This window comes from Lipotes vexillifer, unplaced genomic scaffold (assembly GCF_000442215.2).
Source record: "Lipotes vexillifer unplaced genomic scaffold, Lipotes_vexillifer_v1.1 scaffold977, whole genome shotgun sequence".
Classification (NCBI taxonomy): domain Eukaryota; kingdom Metazoa; phylum Chordata; class Mammalia; order Artiodactyla; family Lipotidae; genus Lipotes; species Lipotes vexillifer.
In genome coordinates this window covers 1,307,678-1,318,293 of record NW_006783088.1, presented here as the reverse complement: position 1 = coordinate 1,318,293, position 10,616 = coordinate 1,307,678, and positions in this window count along the sequence as shown.

Sequence of the window (10,616 nt, the reverse complement as noted above, 5' to 3'; positions counted from 1 at the left end):
TAATTGTAAAAGGTAGGGAAAGGAATCTTCAACTACTGTAGAATATTTTTGTCTTTGTGCTATTTTTTATTTACTGAACACTAAAAGTCTCACGTTTCACAGAGTAGGCACTCCTAAACTAACTTCTTGGCATGTTATGACAGTTACTTGGGCTTTTTCATAATGTTTTATCATATCTAACTTCCATTACAAAGTTATTGATTTTGGAGAGTGTTTTTTGGCGCTAACGCCACCACTTAATGAACTCTAAGATAACATCATTCTAGGATACAGAAAATATTTTATTTATTTATTTATTTATTTTTATTTTTTTGCGGTACGCCGGCCTCTCACTGTTGTGGCCTCTCCCGTTGCGGAGCACAGGCTCCAGACGTGCAGGCTCAGCGGCCATGGCTCACGGGCCTAGCCGCTCCGCGGCATGTGGGATCTTCTCAGACCGGGGCACAAACCCGTGTCCCCTGCATCGGCAGGTGGGCTCTCTACCACTGCGCCACCAGGGAAGCCCTAGGACACCTCTTGCATCCTGACCTGCTTTGGCTACCAGGGACCTCAGGCAGGGGCATGGTCATATCTGTTATTTCCTCCCTCAGTACATGGCTGCCTACCAGTCAAGTGACCTCTTCAAACTGAAAGTCCCCTTCAAGTGAACCCAACAAAAATCTAGCATTTTATGTATTCTTCTCATCGCATATTTAACCATGTCTTGACTAGCAACTTAGCACACATGCACACACATATAGATATGTGTAAGTACACACAAACGTACATATGTGCACATGCATGCATACACTGATACCAGAGTCACAAATATACACATATACTTGCATTCACACCCACGTACAGAAGCACACACAAACCAGCCGCTGGAAGTCTGTGCCAGAGTTTCAGGGCAAACTTTACACCCAGCCCCAGCCCTGAGCCCTGAGGAGGGCCTCCTAAGCAGGAGGAGCAGGGAACACTCCCCCAGGGAAAGAATCTCAGGGCCAGTCGGCACTAATTACAAGCCATGGAATACGCTGGCTCATCCATCATCCCCGAGTGACAGTCTGGCCGCCCAGGCCCCTCCCCCATTCCATTCCATTTCTCCTTGAGTGACCGGGAGATTGGCTGTACAGAGTTAAGGGCACACTCTGGCTCAGCTGTTGGCCTTCTGTTCTTCCCTCTCCACACTCCAGGGGCTCTTGTGAAGCTCCCCACTCCTCTCCCTCGCTTAAGCCCCTTTCACTCGGGCTTTTATCATGTGCCCCACCCTGGGCTTCATTTTCAGTATTTCACTGAAACTTAGCAATAATCCTGTGACTTGGTATTGTTTTGCCAGATTTGCAAATGAGGAAAAGCAGCCTCTCAGAAATGATTTGCTCAGGGTCACCCAGCTGGGAAGGCTAGCAATGTTATTCAAACCAGATTCTGCCATTTGCACAGGAGCCCAGTGCATCTCCTACCCTACCCCACCTCCATGTAGGTGACTCCCCAGCTCGCTGTCTCAGGTTTGAAGAGCCTGCTTATTGCTGAGCGTTTCCTCTTGGAAACCCCACGAGCACTTCTTCCTTGTCTTCTGTCCTAAATCAACTAAATAGCCACAGTCTGAAGGAGTCCCACAGTGGGAGACCAAATACCAGGCCCACGGGCCAAGGGTCAGGGGCTGAGCAGAAAATGCATGGCAACAGCCAGGTGGGTGAGATGGGCGAGCAAGGTTCTGGAGGATGGCCCCACAGTGGACACAAGGTGCCTGACTGGTGGCCAGCTCCAGGGTACAGTGTCAGAGCCAACTCCCCTTCTGCTGCCACAGCCAGACTGTCAGCCCTGTACCCCCAACCCCTGCTCATCTAGCTGTGCTTCGTGGGGACTGGGTGTCCTGGAGGTGCCTCTGGGCCCCTTCAGAGGGTGAGGCCAGGGCAGTGTGGGCCTCATTAGAAAAATCTGCTCCACTGATGAAATAGTTTTGAAAACCTCCTGGAAGGCAGTGAGTATGTCTTTTCGTCATTATCGTCAGCTTCAAGCATGGAGCCTGGCTCCTACCGAGTTGGCCCTCAGTACATATTGGCTAAATCAAAACAAAAGAAAACAATGCCTTTCTGAACCCTGTCCACTTATTTAAATGCTGTCATTCTTCTAAGTCCAGTGCAAACCACATCCTCCCCTCCACCCCAGTAGTGTTCTCTACTTTTCCCAGCCAATGTCACCATGTTCATGAGTGTTTGCCTTCTCACTCCAGCTACTCGGAAGCTCTTTGGGAAGCTGATTCAGTCCATGCTTCTCTGATACCATCTATGCCTATAAATGTGTAACAAATGCTTTTGATTCAAAGTGTGCAACATCCATATTTGGGTAAAGATTTCCTTTTATAATGATGACATTGATGTCATTCTTATTTTCTGTGTCTCCTAACGAAACCCCTGGAGGAGGGAATACCAAGACACAGCTTCTCATAGTTACTATCAGCTATTAGGGTTTTGCCTGATAAGTTACTTCTCAATGAGAGAACCACACATTTGTGTTAGGTGGTCTTTCTTCCTTACTGCTGCTCAAGGCCTTTGATCCTTGGGGTCAAGATTTAGGATTCATGGGTGGATGGCTTCAGTCAGAACTGGACAATGGTTCTGCACCTTTCCTGTAAGTAAACACCTGGAGTGTAGAATTTTAGTGGCTCTAGGATTCAACAGTGTGACAGCCCTGCAGCTCCTCTTATCTATTCAAATGGGCCACCTAAAGAGAATCTGTACTCTGTAAATGTCCTGGGGCACCTTTTCCCTTTCCCTCCAATTGATATGCAGTATCTATAAAACCCCCAGATTCATCCACCTTGTTTCCACCTAAGATGTTTGACTTAACAATTATTTACACACAGGAAAAGAAACGAACAAACAAACCATGAAGCTCCCCACCAACAGACAATGAAAGAAAGAAGAGAGCTAGTCTCTGATACTAACCAGTCTCATAAGAAGAACCATTCTTGCAGCATTAGCCACAATAGCTCAGAGATGGAAGCAACCTAAACATCCACTGGATGAAGAATATGTGGATCGGACTTCCCTGGTGGCTCAGTGGATAAGAATCCGCCTTCCAATGCAGGGGATATGGGTTCGAGTTCTGGTCTGGGAAGATCCCACATGCCGCAGAGCAACTAAGCCCGGGCGCCACAACTACTGAGCCTGTGCTCTACAGCTCGCGAGCCACAACTCCTGAGCCCGCGTGCCTAGAGCCCGTACTCTGCAACGAGAGAAGCCACCGCAATGAGAAGCCCGCGCACCGCAACAAAGAGTAGCCCCCGCTCACCACATCTAGAGAAAGCCTGTGCGCAGTAACGAAGACCCAAATGCAGCCAAAAAAAAAAAAAAAGAATATGTGGATAAAGAAAATATGGCATATCCATACAACGGAATATGATTCAGTTTAAAAAAAGGAAGGAAATCCTGCCATATGCTACAACATGGATGAACCTTGAGGACATTATGCTAAGTGAAATAAGCCAGTCCCAAAAGACAAATGATGCACAAGTCTACTGATGTGAGGCATCTAAAGTAGTGGAACTCTTAGAGAGTAGAATGGTGGCTGCCAGGGGATGGAGGGAGAGGGAACAGGGGTCTTGCTGTTCAACACGTGCAGTGTTTCAGTTTTGCAGGATGAAAAAGTCTTAGAAATCTGTTGCACGACAATGTGCATATAGTGAACACTTCTGTGCTGTACACTGCAAATGGTTAAAAGGGTAAATTGTATAGGTTTTTTTTAACCACAATTTTTTTAAAAAGCACCATTCATGGGCAACAAGTCTGTCCCAGGGATTTCCCAGGAAATCCCACCATAACTTTACACAATGGGCATTGTTTTCTTCGCTTCAGAAAGGGAAGAAAGGAGAGGTCCAGAGACATACTTGAACCTGTGGCCATCTGACTCCAGCAGCTATGCTTTCTCACCACTGCACAGACCCCTCCACTCTCACGTGGGACTGGGCTGGTGACCACCGCGCCACAGGTGAGAGCAGTGAGTGGGGCTGTGAGTAGAGAGAAGTTTCTCTGGTTTTGTAAGACTTTCCAGGTCAAACCACCTCTGCCAACGTGTTAACAGTCTCCCCCAATATGTTCCCCACTTCTTCCCTTGTAACAGAACCCCTGAGTTTTAGCTGGTTACCTGGTCACGTGAAATAAAGACTTCCTCCCCTGAAATTAGCTGTGGCCATGTGACTAAGTTCTGGCTAATGGGTTGTAAGGAGAAGAATCATAGGTAACTTCTGGAAAGTCTCTTTATTTATTTATTTATTTTGCAGTATGCGGGCCTCTCACTGTTGTGGCCTCTCCCGTTGCGGAGCCAGACGCGCAGGCTCAGCGGCCATGGCTCACGGGCCCAGCCGCTCCGCGGCATGTGGGATCCTCCCGGATCGGGGCACGAACCCGTGTCCCCTGCATCGGCAGGCGGACTCTCAACCAGTGTGCCACCAGGGAAGCCCTCTTTATTTATTATTATTATTATTTTTTAAATTTATTTTGGCCATGCCGTGCGGCATATGAGATCTTAGTTCCCTGACCAGGGATTGAACCCGTGCCCCCTGCAGTGGAAGCTCGGAGTTTTAACCACTGGATGGGCCACCAGGGAAGTCCCTGGAAAGTCTCTTTAAAAGAGGGGCACACCCACGCATTTATTGTAGGAAATTTATAAAATGTGAACAAAAAAATGATAATGGTCCAAAAATAAATATTCTTAATAATTTAACATAAAAAAAGAAGAAAAAAAAAGAGGGGCACACCCTTCTTCAGTCCTTCCTCCTGCCTTCTATTGGCTGGAATAAAACATGATGGCTGGAGCTTGAGTGGCCATAATAGGTCATGAGGTAGAAACTAAGATTAACTGATAACCCCAACCATAGCACATTGATACCATCGTGTGAGGCTCTTGCACACAATGAGGGCATCTGATTTATTGATGCTGCATATGTTACATATGAGAGAAATCTGAAGTCATCCCATTGATCCTGACAGGTCTAGTAGGACCTAGATCCTTCAGTGATTATGGTTGGATGAAATCACAAGATCCACGTGCCCACAAAGAAATTATAGAGGTTCTGAAAACAAACATTTGTAAGTTAGAAGCCGAGATCATTGACTTCTCCCGTTTTCCCATTCATTCATTCATTCATTCAACAAGTATAATTTGAGTGCCCACTATGTGCTAGGCACTGTTGTAGCCCTGGAAATCCAATGTCAAACAAGACAGATAGAATCCTTGTCCCCCGAGATCATGCACTTTTATGGACTGATAATATCTTCCTTCTACTTCCCACCATGCGGTATGAAATGTCCCATGTATGTGGGAGGTGGGGGCGGGGGTGACTGGAACATGGGAGGAATTTTGAAATGTGGCCAAAGGGGAGCAATTTTCTCTCACCCCAGATTTCCTGAGAAAGTCCATTTTGGAGCCACAGAGGAGACATTCCTATGTCTTGTTCCGGCTTGTGCTGGGGGTGGGGATTGAGTCAGAGCTACAATATGAGATCAATAAACTCACCTAAGAATCCACCACCCGAACCAGGTCTTTAAGTTTCTCCAGGGTCCGGACTCCCTGGAGGCACAGTGGTTAAGAATCCACCTGCCAATGCAGGGGACACGGGTTCGAGCCCTGGTCTGGGAAGATCCCACATGCCGCGGAGCAGCTAAGCCCGTGCACCACAACTACTGAACCCGCGTGCCTAGAGCCTGTGCTCCGCAACAAGAGAAACCACCGCAATGAGAAGCCTGCGCACCGCAACGAAGAGTAGCCCCTGCTCGCCGCAACTAGAGAAAGCCCGCGCACAGCAACAAAGACCCAATGCAGCCAAAATATAAAAATTAAATTAAATTTAAAATTTTTTTTAAAAAAGTCTTTCGAGGGTCCCAAAGGGCTCCAGCTACCAAAAATGATTCCTGGCATTAGTACTGGCAAATGTGGTAAGAAGTTCACCAGTGGGGAGGTTTTCTAAACCAAAATCATGGCACAAGATCTGAGAAGTTCCCACCCCTGTGGGGTCCACTAAAACTGAAAACTTTTGAAATCAGAACTCTCCCCAAATATAGATTTGGAGCCTATGGCATTGTATCATACTAGCTAGGCCCATCACCCTAAAATCCTTTTGCTGCTAGAAATTAATAAATCTTAAATTAATAGTTTGCAACACTATTCACAATAGTCAAGATGTGGAAACAACTGCCCATCGACAATGAATGGATAAAGAAAATGCGGTAAAGGCGTACATGGAATATTACTCAGCCTTAAAAGAGAAGAAAATTCTGCAATATGTGAAAACATGGGTGAACCTTGAAGATATTTTGCTAAATGAAATAAGCCCATCTCAGAAAGACAAGTACTGCATGATTCCACTTACATGAGGTTTCCAAAATAGTCAAACTCTTAGAATCAAAGAATGGAATGGTGATTGCCAAGGGCTGGATGGAGAGAGAAATGGAAAATTCCTAATCAACCAGCATAAAGTTTCAATTAGCAAGATGAATAAATCCTAGAGATCTGCTGTACACCATTGTACCTATTGTCAATAATACTGTATTGTACCCTTAAAAATCTGTTAAGAGGGTAGATCTCATGTTAAGTGTTTGTTAAGTATTCTTACCAAAATAAGATAAATTAAAAAAAAAAAAAACCAACAGTGAACTAACAATTGACCCTGCACTAATCTAGGCATTCTGATTGTTGCTCCTGAGAAATTTTCGTTCCATCTGGGGAGATATAACAAGGAAAAATAAAAAAACACAATCCCTGCTCTAAGGGAGGCTCTTGGCCTGGTGGGGAATCAGACATAAACTAACCATAACTGCACGAGGCAGAAGGTGCAGCTAGAAAGGTAGGTAGGGTTAAGTTTGGAAGGCATCGAATGCCGTGCGAAGAACTTTGGAATGTAGTCTCTGTATGAAGGTCTCACCTGAGTTGATGAGAGGCTATGTCATCAAGATATTTAGGAATATCTAAATATTCTATTTAGGAATATCTAAATATTCTATAGAGCCCATGTTGCAGACGCCAGAGGGTTCACATGATCCTCTTGAAATGTACACCAAAACACAAAATACAGATTTTTCCAGAAAGAGTTACCTTACCCATAGATTTCATCAGCTTTTTTAAAAAGGGTCCAGAGACTTCGCTGGCGGTTCAGTAGTTAAGACTCCGTGCTTCCCCTGCAAGGGGCACAGGTCTGATCCCTGTTCGGGGAACTAGGATCGTGCAACTCCGCGCAATGAGGCCAAAAAATTTTTTTAAGAAAAAAAGTTTAAAAAGGGTCCATAACCCAATAAAAGTTTGAAAGCATTGTCTAAGCACCAGGGAGCCATCACAGTTTGGGGCAGATGATCTGAAGTCTGTGTTGTAGACTCACACTCTGATGGAGTGGAGATTGGAAAGAAAGTTTTTCAGAAGATGATCCAAAACCCCAAGGTGGATATTGAGCTGACAGAGTAATTGAGAAAACAGGACTCGTCTGAGAGGTAGAATGCACAGGATTTAGGGCAATTCTGGATGAAGGTGGCATAGGGAAAGGAAGGTAAAGATTAGCATTTTGATTGGAATTCTAAGGAGAAAGACGTCAAAGAAATTATGACTGACTTCCAAATGATACAATTTCTTTTAGTATGCCTTAGAGACAGAAGGAATATTTTCACAAAACCAGTCCGGGGTGCCTTCCAAAGGACAAGGTCACCAGGCAGTTTGCCAGAATTTCACTTTGTCTATGGTATGTTTTGATATGAGAGTCAGATACAGTATTCTCATCCTCTGAATCATGTGATTCACATCCAGAAATTCTGTAAGATTCTAATAACTTGGAGGAAAACCTAGTTACTTGTTTAGCTGTATAGTTAAGATTGTATTTCATTGGGTCTCCTTAGAGCCTCCCCCATCTTTGCGAAGGAAAAAGTTATCTCCTACGGTTCTATAGAGCCCATGTTGCGTGGGCTATTCCAACCTCCACAGCAAGTAAGGAAGGGCAAAAATGACTTCAAGGTTTTCACCCTAAGCAATTGTGTTATGCTTTTAACTGCAAAATAGAATCAAGGAAGAGAAGCAGGTTTGTGGGGAAGGTGAAGGTAAGATCATTAAATTGGGTTTGGGCAAACTGAATCCAAGGTATTTCTGAGACATTTTATCCATTAGGAACCTTTTGGTTGTGGGTGGCAGAATCCATCTGAAACCAATGTAAGTAGAAGGAATGCCTGGCCTTACATAACTGAAAACTCGAGAGGTTCTGCTGTAGGCATGGCTGTATCAGGTTCTCACATGATGTTATCAGGCATCTGTCTCTCCCCATCTCTTGCCTTCTTGTTCCTTATTATGTTTCCAGTTTAGGCAGATTCTCCTCTCCACGAGGCAGTGGTTATGACCAACAGCAGTTTCAAGCTTACCCTCTTCTGCCAGCAAAACAATGCCAGCAATTCCACTCTCTCCAAAGTTCTGGCAAACACCTCAGTCTTTTTTTTTTTTTAATGCGTGCATGTTTTGGGTTTTTTTAAAAAAATTAATATTAATTAATTAGGCTGTGTTGGGTCTTCATTGCTGCACACCGGTTTTCTCTAGTTGCGGTGAGCGGGGACTACTCTTCGTTGTGGTGCATGGGCTTCTCACTGTGGTGGCTTCTCTTGTTGCAGAGCAAGGCTCTAGGTGCGTGGGCTCAGTAGTTGTGGCTCGCGGGCTCTAGAGAGCAGGCTCAGTAGTTGTGGCACACGAGCTTAGTTGCTCCACGGCATGTGGGATCATCCCGGACCAGGGCTCAAACCTGTGTCCCCTGTATTGGCAGGCAGATTCTTAACCACTGAGCCACCAGGGAAGCCCCTCAGGTCTAATTCTGATTGACTTTGATTAGATACCCATCCTTGAATCAATTATTGTTGTTTAATTGACTCAATCTTCTGTGGTTGACAGCCTCAATTATGTCCTCCAGTGATCCTGCTTCCTAGATTCATACTCTTGTTTTATCTTCTCCTCTTGAGTAACTTACTTCTAACCAACAGAATATGGCAATGTTGAGGGGTTGTCACTTCTGTGATTAAGTTACAAAAGACTTTGACTTCCATCTTGCTAGCAGACTCTCTCTTGCTGGCTTTGCTGATGCAAGCTGCCATGTTGGAGACACCCACATTGCAAGGAACTGAGGGTGGCCAACAGCCACCAAGGAACTGAGACCCTCAGTCCAACAGCACTTGAGGAACTGAATCCTGCCAACAACTCTGAAAGTTAACGTGGAAGCAACTCCTTCCCCTTTGAGCCTTCAGATGAGACCCCAGCCCTGGGTGATACTTTGACTGCAGCCTCATGAGAGACCATGATCAGAGGACCCAACCAAACCCTGCCCAGATTCCTGACTCACAGAAACTGTGAGAAAATAAATGTGTGTTGTCTTAAGTCACTAAATTTTGGACTAATTTGTTATACAGCCATAGACCTAATACACGTGGGTTGTGGGACTGCCCCTGAAGGGGCAGGTGAGGTCAGCCTCGTGTGAACCATGTGGAGTGAGAGTAGAGAACAGCTGTCTCCCCAGAGGAAAGCTAAAGTGTAGTTACTAGAAGCAGGATGGAATTCAGGCAGGCAAAAGTACCTGATACCTACCTCATATATCTACTTGGGAATGTAAGGAAGCAGCTGCAAACATACCTGGAGATATATTAGGTTGGCCAAAAAGTTTGTTTGGGTTTTTTCATGTTATGGGAAAACCCAAACGAACTTTTTTGCCAACCCCAACAGACTTGGCAGCGATTCATGCACAGGTGACTGTTGAAACTGTAAAAATGGATGAAATTGCCCTCAAAGAGAGAAGGGCCAAGGGCAGATCTCTTAGGAAGAGCAACAATTAAGGAGTAGATGGAAGAAGAGGCAAAGGTGAGTAGGTGAGGGGCAGAGGTATAGGATGATGTGCTTGATATGGAACAGATTCAGATTGGTCAGTAAGACAAGCATCTGAGGAGCTGCAGCACACTGTTAGAAATCTGGGCTTTCAGTTCGGAAGTTGTACATTGGGAAGTCATCAACGTAAATGAGAGTGTTAAAATCAGGTATGTGGATGATTTTGTCCAGTGAGAAGGCTTGAGGGGAGAAGAGGTCATGGACAAATCCTTGCAGAATGTGTATTTAAGCAGCAGGGGAGGGAAGAACACTGATGGGAAGGGACCTGAGGAGGAATAGTTGGAGACATAAGAGGCAGTTCAAGACTGGTCTAGTCTCCCAGAAACCATGAGCATTTCAAGACTGATACAGTCGAGAGAGGCAGAAGCTGAAGAGAGGTTGTGTGTGATGAGAAGCGAGAAAGGAATGATGGGCCAGGGATGGGGAGGTCCGTGGTGGCCCTAGTGGGAAACATTCCAGGGGAAAGTAGGGGCAAAAGCCAGACTGCATAGGTTTAAGAGTGGGTGGGACATGAATGGGAGATGTGGCAAACTGACCAGCATTGTGAGAAGTTTCACGGTGGGTTATGGGAAGATTTGAGCATACGTGTAGGCTGAGGGGGCAAGTCTGGGCTGTGCCTTTCCACTCCCAGCTCAGGGTAATTTCAGTTGACTTCCTTGAGTTCTGTTACAGCTTTATGAGATGACAGGGTCCAAAACTGTCCACAAACCTTTGTTGTAAAGAGCCAGCTAGTAAATATACTA